Raw genomic sequence first — 19,813 nt, 5'->3', positions numbered from 1 at the left:
GCTTTGGTAGGTGCCTGGTGTCCGGCCTGGGACAACACACCAGAGACAGCAAAGATAAAGAAACTGAAAAGAAAGTGAAGATTTCCTACACAGCCATGTAAAGACCGCTGACGTAAGACTAATATAAAATAAATAAATTAATTAAAAAAAAAGGTTTGTAAAAATTAACAGGATTTTAGCAAAGACACCTGGAAGTCTTGGAGATACACCTTGCACATTTTCAACTAAAGAATCTGCATAACTGAGGGAAGCTGTGATACACTCAAGGATTTAAAAGTATAGAAGGAACATTCAAGGTGAGTAAGACAGCAGCACCAACACCAAATATATTCTTTACAGAAGTCACTTTGCAGAGAGACTTTCAGGAGGTTCCAGTAATCACAGTTTGCTCTATAGATGACTTATTAAACAGTCTGACTCTTTCTGATATGTCATAAGACAAATTAGAGGATAAATAGGAGTCTACAAAATAAGGAATTGCATGGTATTCAGACAAGAAGAGTGGTGATGCTACCAAGTTGTTAACTGTAGCACAGATGTGTTTGGGGCTTTTTCAAGTACCAGACCCAGGTGATTAGATTATGGCAACATGATGCCTGTTTAAAAAAAAGATTTGGGAAAAGATCCACAGACCTGATGATGACTGGAAAGCCTCATTTCTGCACTGGCATTCTGTAGAAACTGGACTGAAAATAGAATTACTAGGCATGTGAACAAATACGCTTTACTCAGGAAGAGACAATTTTTTTCTTAAGAAAATGAATTCCCACAAAATTCATGGACCTATTTAAGAAGAGAATTAAGAAGTCTGTGGAGAAGAGGAACATAGTAAAATCTACTTAGGTTTCCAAAGAAGTCCTTGAGGAGACTGAGCTGCAGCAAAGACATAAACTCATTGTTAATTGATTAAAACATATAGAAGACAGACAAGGAAGGTGAATGGTCAAACCTAATTATATCAGCAAGTGGAATTCTATACAGATCCAGAATACATGAGAAAAACTGTCTTATTCCATATAAACAGTAATGATCTTTGACCTGTCCTCCACCACTGAAGAATAAGGACATACATAAAACCAGTAGGGCAGATCTCAATATTGGCCAAGAAAAGAGTATTAGGAAAGGAAGAGGTGAAAAAAAAATTAAACCATAACATGACCTCACATTTTCAATCACAAAAAGATACAGTGCAACTTGGAGGACACAGAAGACAGAGAAGGACAACAAAGATAATAGAACAGATTGTACCATACATTTAAGGAACACGTCGGCAGTGTAAACATCTATTCAGGCAACGACTAAATGAAATAAAACTTCTGAAGCTGTAGAAGAGATGTGAGACACTAGCATAAAAACCCATGACTAACAGGGAAAGAGCAAATAGGAAATTAATGTTATTATTTTCTAATACGAGAAATAAGGTGTAGAAAAAACCCACCTATTAGTTCTCCATTCAGAACAAACCAGTATTATTACTACTTGCAGTTTGAACACATATGGTTTTCATAGTCAACAGAAATCTATCATTCAGAGGAAATTACATTTCAAAAGTGAAAAGGACAACAGCAATATTTAAGAATACAAAAGTTATACGATAAAATAGAGGTTATTGTTGGTTAGCTTTTTGTAGATGATGATAAGTAGAAAGAAATTAGAAAGCTTTAGTTCTCCAGTTCCTGTGTCTTCTAAATGATTAAAAAATACTTGATTTGATTTTCTTTGTTTTGTGCAATTATTGGTTATTTCCATATCTCAGTTAAAAGAATCTATTTATTTTGGCTTTTATTTTAAGTCAGGCTCTGTTAAATCAAGAGAGACTGTAGTATGTCGTATGCAGTATGAATGCTGTAGTATTGTTCAAGAAAATATGCCAGAAATATGAAGAATGTTCCTTTTTGTTGCTATATTTACTCTGCATAAACCTAATAAACAAGTTTATCAGTGGAGTCCCTGAAAACATAATTCTAGTAAAATATTTAATATTCACTTTGAAGTAGAAATGCAATTTCTTTTATGCTTGAAAAAGGCCTCACAAAATATTCCTTACTACATACATAAATAGTAATAAATAAGAACAATGTATTTTAATATCTTTTTATATTTGTTGTTAAGGAAGATCAGGTTTGGTATTGTAGTTCCAGATGTCTCTGACAGGAAACAGGACTTTAATTACTATGTTCATTGAATAAAGTAAAAAGGAACTGTGACTAACTGCACATTTGCCTTTACAGGCCTACAACTGCTTGCAATTTAAACAGTTATTAGTCATTCAAAATGTTAGAAAAAATGCAAATAACCAGACTTAAAGAAAGACACTTTGGGATAAATCTCAACTACATTACTATGTATAAAGCTCTGATAAAGAAAAAAACATACTTAATATTCTTCAATTCTGTAACCACTATATTCAGTGGAAAAACTTGTAGTGCTATCCGAAGGGCAGACTTCATCATGGCTGAAATTACTAGTTCAGAATACTATTTATTAAACATGCTTCCATTTAATAATCAGAGGATCAAAATATTGTTGCAGATTTACCTTAGTGGGCTGCCAGACACCCACACAGTTGCTTTCAGGACAGGGGGAAAAAATAAGATGGAAAATCTTACAGGTTGAGATAAAGGCAGGGAGATCAGTTACCAACTACCATCACATTCCAAACAGTCTTGACCTGGGGAGTCTAATTTATGGCCAATTAAAAGTAGAGTAGGATGGAAAGAAACAAAGATAAAAACTAAGATTTTCCCCCCACCACCTCATTTCCTGGCCCAATTCCTTCACTCCTGACTCCTCTACATCTTTCTCTCCCAGTAGGGCAGTTGGATGGGGAATGGGGTGATAACAGTAAAGTCCATAACAGTTCTCTGCCATTTGTTCCTCCTCATACTTTTCTTCTGCTTTAGCCTGTGTCCTTAATGGGCTGCAGTCCTTCAGGAAGCAACCACCTACTCCCCCACTGAGTCCTCTCTATAGACTGCAGCATAGATATCTGCTCTGGCATGGACTCCGCCGGCTGCAAGGGAGTCTCTACTCTGGCTCCTGGAGCACCCTCTCCCCTTCCTTTTTCTTTCACCCTTGTGTCTATAGGGACGCTTCTTTCACGGTTTTTTTTTTTTCTCAATCTTCTCTCTCTTACTGTAAAGCAGGTTTTCAGCCTTTTCTAGATACATTTCCCCAAAGGCACTACAATCTTGGCTGAGGGGATCAGCTGTGTCCTGCAGTGGGTCCAGTGGAGTTCACTGGAAGTGGCTGTGTATGAAATGAGGCATCCCCTGACCCCTCATCTTTCCTGCAGCATCCCAACTGGTAAAATCTTGCCCCCTGCAACCAGCAAAAATATGTATAATGGAACTTTGTAATTACTCTGAATATTGGAATGGAAAATAAGACAATCTTATCATTCCAAAGACTGGAATCCAATGTTGAAAATTTAATTTAATTTACAGATTTATGTTAAAGTTGTAAATAAATATGAAGACCAACTTTGCATTAAAATTACAGTTTCAAATAGAACTTATTAGTTAATTACTTGCATATCCACATAACTGTACATACATATAGACATACACTTAAATGTATACATGTATTTTATGTGTTTATGTATATATACACATACACGTAAACATTATTGCTATCGTTTGAATTTCTCTGTTTTCTGTACTGTGAAGTATTAAAGATGTATTAATCTAATGGAATATGGAAATTCTGAAGAAAGAACATAGTGTTCCTGTTGAAAACATGAACTGTCAATTCTACATGTATCAGTCTCATGTAATTGTGTAAAAGATACATCATGATTAATAACAGTAATATTTAAAATTGATTCTTCTTGAGTAGCTATTACAATAAAGTTATGTCAATACAATTTGCTTTTACCTTTCTGTTTGCACATTGGGAAGAATAATAACCTCAGGTGCACAAGAATACTGACTAGTATGCTCAAAACCTTCTCTATCCTTTTTATTTCAAAAATTTAGAGTGTATAAAGAAACACCTAACTTCTCACAAATTGAGAGATAGAAGAGTAGTAGTAGAGCTCTATAATGTCTCAGCTAGAATATTGAAACTCATAGAGTATTTATGAGGAGGTTTTTTCTTTCTGTTTATTTCTCCCCCTCCCCACTCACCCCCCGGCCCCGGAGACTCTAGGTTACACTTAAGAGATTAAACACCATGGCTCAGGTAAACAAACAGCATATCTTTGATGGCTTCACTAAGCAGTGTCAAAGAAGAAAAAGATAGTATTCTCACTGCCTTTTTAAGTTGACAAAGTTGATAGAGCTTGAAATAACATTTCAATGATTCTGTTGATTTGGAGATATAGTCTTGTAGAAGACTCAAACTCGGTAACTTGATGTTACACATCAAGTCATAAGTGAATAGGAGACATTCCTTTCAGCTAAAGTCATTAAACGAAGTAATCTGAGATGTGTTTCTACTTTATGACTGAATTACCAAATGTGTGCCTGAATCCTGTGGCACACAGGGTTACTGAACAGAGAGATGTATACTACACCTCATACTCTGCAAGCATCAGGTGCAACACATGCAAAAGCAAGCAAGGATATGGTTTGTTCACTGCTCCTGTTTCTGTCTTCCTTCAGCTGAGGGACGCAACCATTCTCTCTGTGCCCAAAATCCAGCAAGACAGGAGGAAAAGCCTGGGCTGCTGATGGTCCACATGGTTTACCTTCACGAGAAACATTTGTACAAATACAGAATAAAAATTAATCGTTTAGGTCAAGGGAAACTATAAACATGAAAGCTAAAATGAAGTTAAACAGAAGTTACTTGTACAATGAGGTTATGACAGGGGAAATGTCTTGCAGGAGCAAAAAAGTAGACTGCACAATGCATTATTTAGGCTACATGAAAAAAGGTCTAGAAAAGGAGACATGAAAAAGTGTTAAACAAACACGCCCATTCAACTGAAAGCAAAGACAGTACTGGGAGACTCGCTAACTTGGCAGACATACATGTTGCATGTGTTTATGATTTTCTGTGTGTATATAAATGTATATGTAGGATTTTGTAGGATTTTGTAGGACTCCAACGTTCTGCCTAACTGGTCTTGATCGGGGAAAAAAAATACTCAAATAAAACATTGTAATTTTTTCTTTGGCAGTTTGATTTGATACTGAATGTCAGAAATTTCACAAGGAACGATCATTTATAAGAATGTACAGTTCCAATTTAAGGCATCCCGAGATCCTTTCTTAGACTAAGTTTTAATGAATCTTCATCTGGAAAAGATGAGAAAGATCAAGACAGTAATTATATTGAAAAATTTTAGATACAACTTTTTAGGGTATTCAAGGTATCAACTACTTCTGGGTTTTAGTTTTAATATACAAGGGAGATATTGATTTTCTATTTCAATCTTAGAGTCCCAAAATATTGAGGATAAATAATTAAAGTGCAGGGACAAATCATTCTGGGAGATTAAGCTGTTCAGTTATGAAAAGGTCAGCTTCACACAGATAATAAAGTTTTGATTAGTTTTCTAAAATCTGTATGTAGAGTTACACTAAAAAACATTCACATCTTGAAAAAAACCTTATTGTTTATCAGGAAAATATTACAGAATATTAAAAACTTGACTCTCTCATCAACCAACTAACCTGTTTTATCCATCATTCCCTACAAAATGAAATGTGTAGATAGAAATAAGAAGGCTTTTAATAGATAAATAAAGAAAACTTTAAATATATAATTTACATTTAGGCTTCTGTACGGAAAAGAGAAAGGTGTCTACAGGTTTGTGACATGGCTTTTTATGTCCAAATTCCTAACACTCAGGCTTTTTTAATGTCTACTGAAATTCTTTAGAATTACTAAAGACACAATCAATTATGTACACAATGAAATTAATGAACAAGGCTTGGCATCCATCAGCAAACAGTGCAAAGGCTGCATTTACTAATCAAGAATCTAATCGTTAGTGGAAGTTTCCACAGCTGGTTGATTCCAACCTGAGGAGACAGAGGAAAGGAATATGTTGGGATCCATTTATACAGACTCTCAAACAATCTAGTAACAGAAATAACAACACTGCTTTTACTCAACCCCCCCACCTCCCAATGGGAATTACTAAGGAAAATGTCTCAAAAAATCTTTCCCAAAAAAGAATGAGATTTTTAGTTTTTAAATGATTCCCACAGAAGACATACAGGTCTGAAGGACATACTGAAGACCAAATAAACTTGTAATCTGAAGAACTGTGAATGCCACATTCTTTATGTAACATTGAAAAAAGAGTTATATTTTCTGCTTTAAAATGTTAGACTGTGCAAATACTCCCTCCTCAGAGGGAAACAAAGGCTTTTTATCTCCATCCATAGGCACAGAAGGGTCATGAGAGCAGAGTAAAAAAGCCACATTATTTTATATCTCCATTCCCAAGCTTTCAACATAGTCTGTAACTTAATGATGATCCCTACCAATGTTCCCTAGGCACAATACTTCAGTGAAGTGGCTGATCTTTGTCTCAATTCCTAGGATCTTTTTCAGGGACTCAAGACCTAGGAAAAGCCTGATGGATGACATCTAGGATGAACATGCCTTAGTTGGGCTCTCTAGGTGCCCTGAAGGTCATTACAGTTTTGCATGATACTTTCTGTGAGATATAGGAGGGAAAATATTCCAGAAGGTTCAACTATCTGTTGGACAATAAGAATAATGCTGGCTCTTTAACACTTACTTCCATTTTCCATAAGTTTCAGTATTGCAAACAGTTTTAGAAAGTTGGTGTCCTACTGCAGTCTTTTTTGCTGCAGACCTTATTACTCTCAGTCTTCTAGTGGTGTGTATCTTATCTTGCTTTATCTTTATCTTTCATATTCTCTTTGTTTTTTTGTCATATCATCCATTATGCTTTGTGACTCTTTTTCTACTTATTTTTGGTAATTCTAGAAATATTCCACAAACAGTCTACCTCCAATTGTATGTGCCACTTTCTCAAACCTTCATAAGCATGGGAATACACAGAAGTAAGAGCATGCTGACTCTTGAGTCTACACAGAATAGATCAGTTAATAAGATGTTACTTCTTTGGCAATATCTTCTGTCTTATAGAGAAAATCTCATATTCCCAAGTCAGTTTTAATTTTTTTAAAAAGATCTTGAGTTCTGTTTTCCAACACAGCTAATTTTCAATCATTCAGATAAATTATAATTAATTAAAAAATATCTATATAGATATAGTTTGGTTTTGCATACACAAATTAGCACAATATTTTCCCTTCAGGTCTGAAATTAAAAAAAAATGAAACTATTCAAAAATTTACAAAACATTATCACAACAAGAGTGTTCATAAGTACAGAAATTCAGCTAATTTTCTTTTCACCACAAGAATCTTTTCAGAAAAGTCTCCAGGGTAGCTATGATTTATCTTTATTATTGGTTAATTGAAACTTCATATTTTACATTGTCATTAATTTGTAAGTTAGAAGCTGAAGAAATTAGTACCCTTATGATATACACATCCCTATTTTCTTCATCACAAGCATAAAGAAAAAATAAATCTCTACAGAATTTGTCTGTAGTTATCATCACTATTAGCAAACATCTCATATTCATGATGCATTCTGAACTGACTGAATTTGCAATTGGGGATTTTCAGAAAGCCTTGACAATCATTTTTGGAGGAAAAAAATACTTTTTTAGATTCACACTGCAAATTACCAGCCTGTCTTCTGAATGCATTTTTTGGTGTCTTATGGAAGCATATGAGCTCAGCAAGCTAATTTGTTTTTATTAGCATAATGTTTAATGTTACAGAGAGCAAAAAGAAGAAGCAGAGAAAGAATTCATTATATTGGTAAGGAAAGGTAGCTACATATTAAATAAATTGCTCAAATATTTTAAATACCAAAATAGATGTTTTAAAATTATGTATGTGAACTTAATGAGATAGTCAGAAGTCTTGATTTGTTCAACACAAGAATTAGTCCAGTGGTTCTAATATAAGTGTTCTACCACTGTTTGACTCTGAAGACAATGAATGGATTTGGAGCAGTTCATTTTCCTCCAAAATCCATAGGTGATAAATATTTTTTACTATCTCTCCTCCCAAGGGCTTCTTCTGTGAGCAGTAGCCAGATTGTGTTGGTCTTTATGAAATATTTTTTCTACTGATCTCACACGACTAGTTGGTAAATGTGTACCTCATTGTCCTCTCTTTGTTGGTCTTCCTCTTTGCTTTCACAACACGAAAGCCACCAGGCAGAGGCACTAGGGACAGTATATGTCTGGAGATGCAGTATTAATTGACATTAAAAACTTAAAAACTGCAGTTCTTATAGCTCATCAATTGTTAGATAAGCAAGTTTCTTCTTGGATTTTCAAATGGAAAATCAGAGTTTCTCTACTTTTTTATGGCTCTGTAAAATTCTTGGTAAAAGTCCCCTTATTCCAAATCATACCCAACCTATGATTTTCTTCCCTGTCCTCCTACAAAACCAAAATTCCTACATAACTTAGTTCTTCTCAATAGCTGTGGTCTCCATTATCTAGCCTCTCATATCACATTGAGTAAATATTTTTAAAAATAGATTTTTATTAGAAGTCAATGAAAATGTTTCACTCATTTATTGTAACTACAAACATTTAAGATCACATAAAGAATGCAATAGTTTAAAAAAATCTGAACTTTTTCTAATTGTCTAGAAGAATGGGCAGACTGGATAGAACTTTAACTAAGGTACAAACGTTCATGGGGCTGTAGTTTTTTGTTAAAGAAGCATAGCTCTTTGGAATCCATAACCAAAGGCAAACGACAAGACATAGATCTAAGTCAGATAAATTCATTTAAAGAACATGGGACAATGGTACTGCTTTTAAAAAGAATACATATTTTACCCTACAGAAGCTGTTAATCTTTTCATGCTATTCACACTGAAAGATTCCTACAGTGACATGTCACCTAACTTTTACTGCTTCCAACAGTGGTAGCTATACCTGAACTGATTGCCTAGACTTTGTTTTAAAATCAATGAAGTTAATAATCTCTCTCAAATATCCACCTCAGAATGAGATAAATCATTCTCCTGATTTTAAAGGGGTTTCAAAATGACTAACTCCTATGCTAACATCTGAAGTTTGATGACATAAATCCAACTCTGTAATCTAGGTGGTATTCAGGATGAATATCACCAAAAAAAATTCAAGTGTATGGTCCTACATGTTCATAAAATGCTGGAACTCAGCTACAATGCTAATATTAATATATGTATATTTATTCAAGCAATGAAGTGCTCTTTAGATAGTTAGTACCTCTCCAAAGTACTTGAAAAATATACTAGACTTTTTCTCCACAGTGGCATTTGTAAATTTCATCCATCCAGTCCTAGGGTGGGAAAGAAGGGATAAAAATCTTTCATTTCATCTTAATATCATTTAGTCATTTTACCTATATATTTATGAGAACTTGCAGTGAAACTCAACTTTATAAAATTAAACCTGTGCTGTTAAATTGCATGATTCAAACATGTGCACTGCACCAGGCAGTGCTAAAAAGGATGTTTACTTCATAATAATTCTGGCCTCTGTTTCTGCTCCATGGTGACAACTGAGCTAGCTGTGGATAAGGTCACTGTAATGTCCTTAGTACCCAACAAATTTTGAGTTCTAGCCTGGGTAAAACTTATTCTAGGAAAGCCAATTCACTCTGTGAGCAGAACAACAGGTTGATGTAGCTATATTGTTCTTGTACCTAAGCATGCTCCTTTAGAGTAGCACCACACCTGCCTGTATCTCCTAAGATACACCTACAGAAGCCTAGTCAAGAGACTACTTCAGTTTCTGTCGAAATCAAGAGGAATGATGTAATAAATACCTGACAGACATCTGAAGTTCTCCATAAGCATACATTACAAATACCATATAACAAAACATATAGTTTTGCAAGCATGTTACCTAAAACAAATATATCACACTATGATTGAAAATAAAAACATGTAGGAAGGGGAACAAGATATACATCTGTAGCAGACAGTCACTAGAGAATATGTGTTATATTAGTTACTTCAGAAAGTTAGAAAAAGCAGCTTGTGTCAAAAATACACATTTATCTAATTATTTAAAAAGGCTGAGCTCTGCATTATTGTAGACATTGCCAAGACAAGATAAGCGTATGACAGGCATATTGAAGCCATTATGTAGGGTATTGTTGAAAATATGACAGGCCATAACTCTTGTGCAACTCTCCCTGCATATTAATACAGAATTCAGCAGATGGTTCTGAAGAAATTAAATGTTTTGACAGAATAAATTTGGCCTTTGAGACAAAAACAAAACATGGTTTTCAAAGCTTCCTACTCTCTCTGGTAGTGAAAACATTACACTACAGTGCAACGGTATTTGTTTCCTCTGACAGAGGATGTGATGCATTGCAAATATATATCCTAGATAGCACACTAGATTCTAAATATTTTCAGGGTTTTTTCTGCCTTTTTTTTTTTTTTGTATTCTCAAATAGAAAAACTTAAGTGGTTATATGTAAAGCCCTAGACTAAGTATCCAAGTATTTGGTAGACTAGCCAAGGAACTAAGATTTGCTTTACTGAATCACAATGTGTATGACCACAATCAAATGCTTTTTCTAGTGAATAAATTTAATGGCAATATCAGTCTCAGGATGCAATTGGTACAAGTCAGGACTCCACCTGTGTGCAAATCTAATGCCTTTTGCAAAGAACTTGGAATTGACCCAGAATTCATCACCAAAACGAAGGGATATTTTCCATTTTGATGGTGTTCAACTGCTAAAGAATTACTCTGAAATTAGAGGTTGAAAGAACTTAAAGCTCAAAAGCAGTATGTCACCTAGACCAAGAAGATGAAAAAGATACTGATTCATTTCACATGACAGAATCACACACTGAAAACTCTAAAAGTACACAGAATGAGTTGTGTACTTATATATATATATATATATATATACATATATCTATATATATATCTCCTCAGAAATGGTAAGTTTGATCATCAAAGAAACTTATAATGATTTAACATAGTTAACATAGTTAGGATTAAATTTCATGGGTTCAAAGTGTTATCTCCTAATATTTCATAAAAAAACCCAGCCCCTTATAAACATGGTACTCCTGCAGAAAAAGAAGCAGGGAAGCTAATAGAGCACCTATAGATTAGCAACTGACCGAAATGCTTGGAAAATAAAGGTTTCTTGAGAACATGCCAAGGTTAATTTCCAGACACTGGTTTGAAACAACTAAACAAATTTAGCAGCAATAGAATAAAAGACCTACTATCTATAAAGTCTTTGAAGTACTTCTCAAGCCCATTGTCATGGACTGTCCCAGTTCTTATTATGTCTTCTTGAATTATTTGAAGGAGAGGATTTTAAATAAATATTTAAAAATCTTATTTTAACTCAGGGTCATTCAGAAAAAAATACTTGGGTTTGACATATCTGTGCTACATATGCCTTAAGTCTAAAGATCTATGTTTTGTGTGTAAAGACATTAAACACAAAATGTCTTTGGCCAGTAGCCTGATTCACAGAGACTACAGTTAAGTGACTTAAAAAAATATTAACACAATTTCACTGTAAATTTTGCTTTTTTTAAAATTGATTAATAAGGCTCAGTATGTAGAAATAACTAGTATCAATGAAATCAAAAGCTATTCAATTAGTGCAAATTTGTGTCTTAACTGAAATATTACAGAAGTTAAGAAAGAAATGGAAAAGTAGTACTTTAAGAATGAACACATCAAGCATAATAGTACCTCTTTGAGTTTTTGTGTTTTCACTTGTGTATATCTGTGTATATGTGAATGTGACATATTATTTTTCATCTCTATCACAATACCAAGATGATTCCTTTAGCTTTTCTGATTCACGGAAGCCATGGGCCTTTACATATCTTACAATATTTCTCCACCTTGTAAAGTGGTCTGAAAACCTCCTACATAAAAAAAACCACAATTAAGTCACTGAAGCATGAGGAAGACAACAATATTTTGCAATGTTCAGCTTGTCTGCATATTGCTTTCCTCTTCACAGAGGAGACTGGAAGATACCAATGACCAATGAGTTTTCTTCTACTCTGGAAAGAACATTCCAGGGAATTGCTAACAAGCCTTTGCTTTTTGGAGTTTTTACTTTTCTTTCTGTAGCTTAGGAAAAAAATCCCAGCAGTGAATAGTGGCAAACTTCCCTCAGGTCGCAGGCCGCAGTGAGTTGGTCTTCATCACTTGTGTGATGCATCCAGTACTTACACTAAACTTTTTCAATTATGACATGCTGCTTTGAATGGAGTTAAACCAGGCAAATTTCCAAGTCCCAATCCCAGTCTCACAATTTACTTTGGTAAAATAGATTATTGGCTATTTAACTAAAACATTTCTACAAAAGAAAAAAAATTTTAAAAACCCTGCTGTAGTACACAAAGGTGGAGCGTCTCTTCAGGCAAGTCAGCCCTCTCCTTCAAATCTCTTCCACAATGGAGAGTTGTCTGAGTTATCTTACACTACTGTCTTTCAAAGTGCTCTTTTTTGCCTCTCAGTTATCTTCCTCTTATCAGTATTCTGTATGTTTTGTTTTAGCAGAAAGAATTTATATCTGAAAAAAAGCTTTCTCATCAAATACAGCTTTAGCAACTTGACTTTCTTTTTCCCTGCTTTCTGGATTTTTTTTTCTAATTGCCAATTCTCTTTCCCTTTTTATCCTCTCCTCCGACCAAACTCTCTTATGGTATTCCTAATCAGTGCATCCATTAAAGCTTGCAATATTTCCCTGAAAAAATTTTGGGATGTTGGTCATTCATTCTGCATAATATTTCTTGGAAATATTCATTGCACATTTTTAATTTCATTTATAGCTAACTTTTAGCTTGTCACAGAGATCACATAAACCATGTTACTAATACAACTGACAGATGTGGCCATTCCAACACTTTTACTTATCAGACACAGGGAGTGTGTCTTTGCCATATTTTTTTCTGCATTGAGGTCTGCATTGGAAAATATAGGCAGTGTAAAACCACTAGTATAAAGATAGATATATCTTTCCTGTCCTACTTTTCCTGCCTCCCTGACCTACTGTCCAAATTGGATATATGAAAGGTCTTGCACACAATTTTTCCACAAATTACAGGCCTGCTTGTCTGTATTTGCTGTGACTCCTAACTGCAGAAAATAGTGGTTAAAGATACTTCTGTTATCTTGTGCAGGAATCTACCATTCCCAAGAATACTTTCTAAAAGTAGTTCATCCTTTCTTTAGGTACCCAATGCTAAACTGCGTAACCTGTTAACAGCAAAATACAGACATGCCTTAAGTGAAAATGGAATTAGCAAGAATAGGGTGGATGTATTAAAGCACCTGCTAAAAATTAATAAATTTATTTATGAGTACCTTCAAATCATATATTAGCCATGGTTTTTTTACCTTGCTGAGTCAAGCATATAAAATTGATTTAAAGACTTGCATATTTTCTATAGCCTAGTCTTCACAGAATGGATTTAGAAGCAATTACATCCTTTAGTGATGAAACTGAGCCTCTGCAACAATGAAAGAACCATTGCCATACTTACTTTTTGTAAGTTACGTAGGCAATAAACAGTTCAGTAACAAAAATAATTTAGAATTTTCTATCATTATAGAATAGTATAGGTGTTGTTCTTTTTATTAACAACAAGCAATGAACACCCTCCATCCTTTTCCCAAAGTTTATGAGATATTTTGCCACAATAAAATAAAACTGTTGCATGTAACACACTGAAAAAGACTAATTCTCTTCTATAAAAAGTTATTCACTTTACCTCATTGACAGAATAAACTATTCTTTTACAGAAAAGATTAAACTCCTGCCCTGTTGGAATCAATAGGCACTTGAAATTTGAATTAATTTAATTCACATGGATCAAAGATTTAGATTGGAGATGATCTATGTAACTCCAGGAGTCATTTTTGCATAGATTCATACATGAAGGGGTGCTATAAATTTAAGTGAAAAAAATTCACACAGATTCTACCTATTGATTGCTTTATTAAATCCTCTAACCCTTCTATTGTTATGAGAAGAGAAAACGGAAAAAAAAATCTTATCCAATTAATACGCATATAGAGAATATCATTGTACAATCGAGCAGAATAGGCACTCACGTTTCCCTCCATGTGCATTACATCTCTCATCTCTACGTAAAACCTTAACAGAATATAGACATTCATCGTGGTTTCATGCATAAGTGTCTGTAGATATTTATTTTAACATGCTGAGAGAATTGGGGCAGTGCAACCTGGAGAAGAGAAGGCTCTGGGGGATCCTATAGCAGCTTCCAGCACCAATGGGAGACCTACAAGAGAGTTGGAGAGTTACTTTTTGCCAGTGTCTGAAGTGATAGGTGTGTTTAGATTAGATGTCAGGTAGAAATTCTTCAGTGTGAGGGTGGTGAGGCACTGGGACAGGCTGCCCAGAGACATGGTGGATGTCCCATTCCTAGCAGTGTTCACCGTCGGTTTGGATGGGGATTTGAGCAATCTGGTCTAGCGGGAAGTGTCCCTGCTCATGGTAGGTGTATTGGAACTCACTGATCTTTGAAGGTCCCTTCCAACCCAGTTCTATTATTCTTTTGCACCTCTTTGTGGCTCCTTCTTCATAAATGTGCAGCATTTAATGATTTCTTTTTTCTTTAATGAAAAAAAAGTTACTATTCAAGCATGTCAAAGTTCATCCTTTGACTACAGCGATAAGATAGAACTGCCTTATGTATTGGATCAGGAATTTAAGTTTTTAAGTTTTTAGAGGGAGCCATGTATCTTCATTTTCCCTCCAAAAACTTTTGTTAAGTAATAGGCACTGTTTTTTGCATCTTAAGAAACATCTTGAAAAAGTATTAGTATAAAAATAAAGCTTGATTCCAATACTCATGTTGATTGACTCAACATTTACTAGAGGAAGGTGTTCTATCTGTATTTTTAGTTTACATTCACAACTTAAAAAAGAGAGAAGTTTTATAAAAGCTGTCCTGCTCTTTGTTTCCTTAAAACTAACAATGTATATATTTTAGAAAAATCACACATATTATTTCAATTTTCTCAAAGTTGAGATTCCTTCAGTTTTTGAGTTATTTTAACCACATACATCTTCAATTTTATCCTCATGTAATTAATACAAAATACCACAATCTTCCAATTCTTAAGCATCCTAACTTTAAATTGATTTCTGTGGGAGTAACATGTGTGTAAGGGCTTCAGTCTTGCACCATAGCATGTCTACAGGACCTAGTATTGCCACACTATGCTAAGATATGAAATGCAGACCATATATGCCAAACCATCCTCCTTGTCCACGGTGCTGACACCTTCCCCTTTGTCAAGCAGGTCCCACAAGCAAGATAGTTACAATCCCATTTTTACTATCATTTATATTCAATTATTCCCTTTGTTGATATGGCTCTTTGTGAAGTTATGTCTCTTACTTTCGTCAGGGGAGTGTTTATCATGTATGGCCTGGCAGGAAGCAGGTCCTCATAACACAATAAGGAAGTAAGATCAGTCTTGCAATAAAATTTAAAGTATTATTTATCTAAGAGATAGCAGAGAACTTTTTTCTCTTATTTTATAAAGGAATGATATGACACTCTATCACTGAATCCTGTCTGGATGAAGTGTGACAGGGACAAAACAATTGTGAGGTTTTTCTATTCAAACTGGACTGATTAGAGGCAGTAAACTGAGAAAACCTAAAAAATCCTCAGGCTTTTTCACATCTTTTTTTTTTTTTTTTGCCCCAAAGCAAATCTGCTGATTTTTTTTCTAATGGTCTGGAACTTCTGCTCCAAATTTACTTTGTTACCATAAATTAAGCCTTAGAGCAGCGATGCAAGTTGACTGCATATTTGAAATCAGAATTTATTTTGACTATTTTCATTTGTTTCTCTCTCCAAGAGTGGAAGCTGAAGTGAGGATTGTTACTTTTTTAGAATGGTCATAAAAATTATTTTCTTTATTAGCATTTGACCATATATTCCTTTGTTCTAATGTTCTACATCTGCCACAGGAACCTAACACTAGAAAATTCAGAATGAAAAAGCCCCCTCCAATTAGTGAAACTGATAACTGTGGACAACTCAATAAGCATAGAGTAGTCAATAGCACATTCCTGCTATTGACCCATAACCTGCCCAGTCCTGAGATTAGCTAGGACACATAGAAGGCAAGAATAGACTGCTGTGACAAGGATGCGAGTGGTACCTGAAAAATAAGGAGCAGAGATTTGTAGCATCTTGCCCTTTAAGGGCAAACTACTACTACAGTAAAAAAGAGCTAAGGATCCTGAAAATGCATTTTAGTAGATTGACACAGAGTTAGGGTCCTGATATTCCCCAGACTTATCATTATTTTTGTCAGCTTGAATCAAATTATGTAAGTTGTCTCATGAAATTTGAAATCCCTGTGTTAGGTCAGGGCATTTCTGGTAAAGCTAAAAACAGACAAAAAAGTGTCCAGCAGTGGTGGAGTCCACGTAGTAACCCCATGAATTAGTATTTTCAGTGATGGTCTTGCAGGAAAAGCCTGCTCACAACATCTCAGTGAACAAATCTCAGTATAGGCTAGCACTGTTTCCTGTAGGGCCATGAATGAGTAATGCATTGCTGATTTTTCACTGGACTACATTTCTGGTCTTACTTACATAGTTATTTCCTCAGCTTGAAATTTAGCTCAGCTGTTCAAGCATCAAGTTTAAGTCAAGTCTTTAGACTTCAGAAAAGTAAGATGTACACAGAAAATATGGAAAGTTTCTGAGTCTAGGGAAGCAGTAAGAATCTTTCTCTGTGCACAAGAGATCAAGAGAAAGAAGAAAATCTCTGTCTAGTTCCTGTCCTATATGCATTTGGGGCACTGACAGTGTCTCTGTATAGTTGAACTCTTCTTTAGACACTTGTATTGGCCACAGAAAATAACAGGATCAGGAGAACAGGAACACCATGAACAGTCAAATGTTAATAAAATGAAATCTGTAGGTAGAACAAGAAGAAAGGGGATAATGGCAAGAAAAAATGAACACTTTATAAAAGAACAGTGAAACCTTATATTAAAAATTGGGGGGAAAAACTTAGGTCACCAGCAAAAGTTTTACTGAAGAAGTGAGAAAGATGAAAAAATTACTATTTTTTCCTTAAAAGAGTTGAAGCAAGTATTCTGCAGAAAGTTTTGTGTTCTACTTTTTCCAGAGTAAGTGAACATTGTGTAAAATTAAAATGATTTATTTGAAAACTAAAACCCCAATGTATGTTTGAGTGCATAATACTGCCCCTACAGTTTTCTGAAGATTGTTGCTTCTGCTGTTCCAGACCTTTGATTTTTCCTTGTGCTTCTTTTCTCTAGATAAAACTTTCAGTTTCCACTGATGCAGTTCTTCAGTGATAGAAATGGAGACAACTGATTTTAAAACCAGTCTTGTAAGGATTTGCTTTATAAAACATAAGGAGTATTTTTTTTTTCTTTTGCTCATTTCCCCTATATTCATGCTCTGTCTTTTCTTTTTTTTATTTTTTCAATCTTTTCCCTTTTTACTGTTAATTTTTAGTCATCTCTCCACATCTTCAGGACTGCAGTATAGACTCTTCTTCTGACTTCTGGTCAAAATTCCTGTCCATTTTAAGCCTATTTATACCATATAGTACACATGACTAAAAAAAAAACTTAGAAAAAGCATGTCTAATACTGGTGTATCTTTTATGTTACCAATGAGTGCTGTCTGCAAGTCCTTATCTAGACTCCTTTCAAATAATATTTGATGCTCATAGATGGATTTATTCAGAAAAGTAGCATCACTAGGTTCAGTAAAACCCTTCATTAATATAAACTGATTACAGGCTATTTTCAGAAACAATTTTTTATGCAATACAGATTATTCATTTATTTAAAGAAAAAAAATCTCATTTCCTAAATTGGACCAATGAAAATTCCAAACCTAAATGCATAAATAGTCCCATTATATTGCTTCAGCTCTAGCAGGAAGGATTTCTTTTCAAAGAAATAGCACCTTGAAGCTTCTTTCTATGGAGCCCTGACTTCTCTAGCAGTTACTACTTGTTTAATACTAAATATGTTTTATAATTTTATGAACATTTTTATACATTTAATACTTTTTTCACTGAATCTTTGTGAATTTACAAAAATTTCTATTGCATTTGAACATTTTAGTGGATGACTTCTCATTCCTTTACAATTCTCTTAAACCAGATATTTATTCATTTCATAAGTGGTAACATAAATTACAGTTTTCTTATGAGTTCACTTTCTACTTATGCTGATTGACAGAAAGTTGAACATGAGCCAGCAGTGTGCCCAGGTGGCCAAGAAGGCCAATGGCATCCTGGCCTGGATCAGCAATAGCGTGGCCAGCAGGATCAGGGAAGTGATTCTTCCCCTGTTAGACCTCAACTTGAATAGTGTGTCCAGTTCTGGACCCCTCAGTTCAGGAAGGATATTGAGGTGCTGGAGCAGGTCCAAAGAAGGGCAACGAGGTTGGGGAAGGGACTGGGGCACAAGTCCTATGAGGAGAGACTGAGGGACCTGGGGTTGTTTAGCCTGGAGAAGAGGAGGCTCAGGGAGAGCTCATTGCTCTCTACAACTACGTCATAGAAGGTTGCAGCAAGATGGGGGTTGGTCTCTTCTCCCAGGCAACCAGCAATTGGACAAGAGGGCACAATCTTAAGCTGCACCAAGGGAGGTTTAGGTTAGACATTAGGAAGAAGTTCTTTACAGAGAGAGTGATTTGCTTGGAATGGGCTACCCAGGGAGGTGGTGGAGTCCCTGGATGTATTTAAGAAGAGTATGAATGTGGCACTTAGTAGTCTAGTAGACAGCGTGATGTTAGGTCAAAGGTTAGGACTCAATGATATCAGAAGTCTTTTCCAACCTAGTTGATTCTGTGATTCTGTGAGTATACTGAGCTAACAGTGATTGATCAATATACAAAATATCCACTACTGGGCTATATAGTATTGGAAAGTATGAATTTTTCCAAGATCACACCCTCCCCTCCACTCTCCTCCCCTTCCCTTCTCTCCTTTCCGTTCCCTCTCCTCCTCTCCTTTTCTGTCCTCTCTTCTTTCCACTCTTATTTTCTGTTTTGTCTTTCTGCCTCTCCGTTACCTCCTTTCTCTTTTCCCTTTTCCCTTTCCCCTTTTCCCTTTTCCTTTTTTCAAATCATACCAGGGAGCTTACTGTGGATATCTGTCACATCATACTTAAAAAGAGAACAGATATTTGATTATTTACTCTCTTTTTTCCCAGGAGCTGATGACCCTCCCTGACAGCAACAGAAAAGGTTTTGATTCAATGTCTTTCCTATACAACAGTATGAGGTTTATCACAATTCCCAACTTGGCAATATTATAAATTCAAAATTAGTTGTTTAGTTCTTATGAGCAAAAAAAATCAGTATCCCACACTTATTTCCTGGATGGAAGAATTTATAGAAGTTTCTAGTGCACATAATTTAATACTCATTTAAAAATAGAGATGCAAAGTGATCTGCTTTTCTATTAACACCTACAGTTACTTAACTAAAAAATCTGTGAAACTGCATGAACAAAATTCTTTATAAAACAACATGGATATATACTCCCACCAGCTTTACATTAGATTTTGAGTTGATTTCAGTCAAGTCTATCAATCATATTAACAAATAGTTTGGTAATTTTTATTCTCTACTGAAACTCCAAGAAAACCATACAAGTTATTAGGAATCTCCACTAACACCTGCATTTGCCTTCTACAGATAGTACTGTATAGAGCTGCTACTACATCATGTTACTGACACCAGTCCTGCAATTA

This window comes from Chiroxiphia lanceolata, chromosome 1 (assembly GCF_009829145.1).
Source record: "Chiroxiphia lanceolata isolate bChiLan1 chromosome 1, bChiLan1.pri, whole genome shotgun sequence".
NCBI classification, from domain to species: domain Eukaryota; kingdom Metazoa; phylum Chordata; class Aves; order Passeriformes; family Pipridae; genus Chiroxiphia; species Chiroxiphia lanceolata.
The sequence above is the reverse complement of the archived record's forward strand: the minus strand, read 5'-3'. Positions refer to the sequence as shown.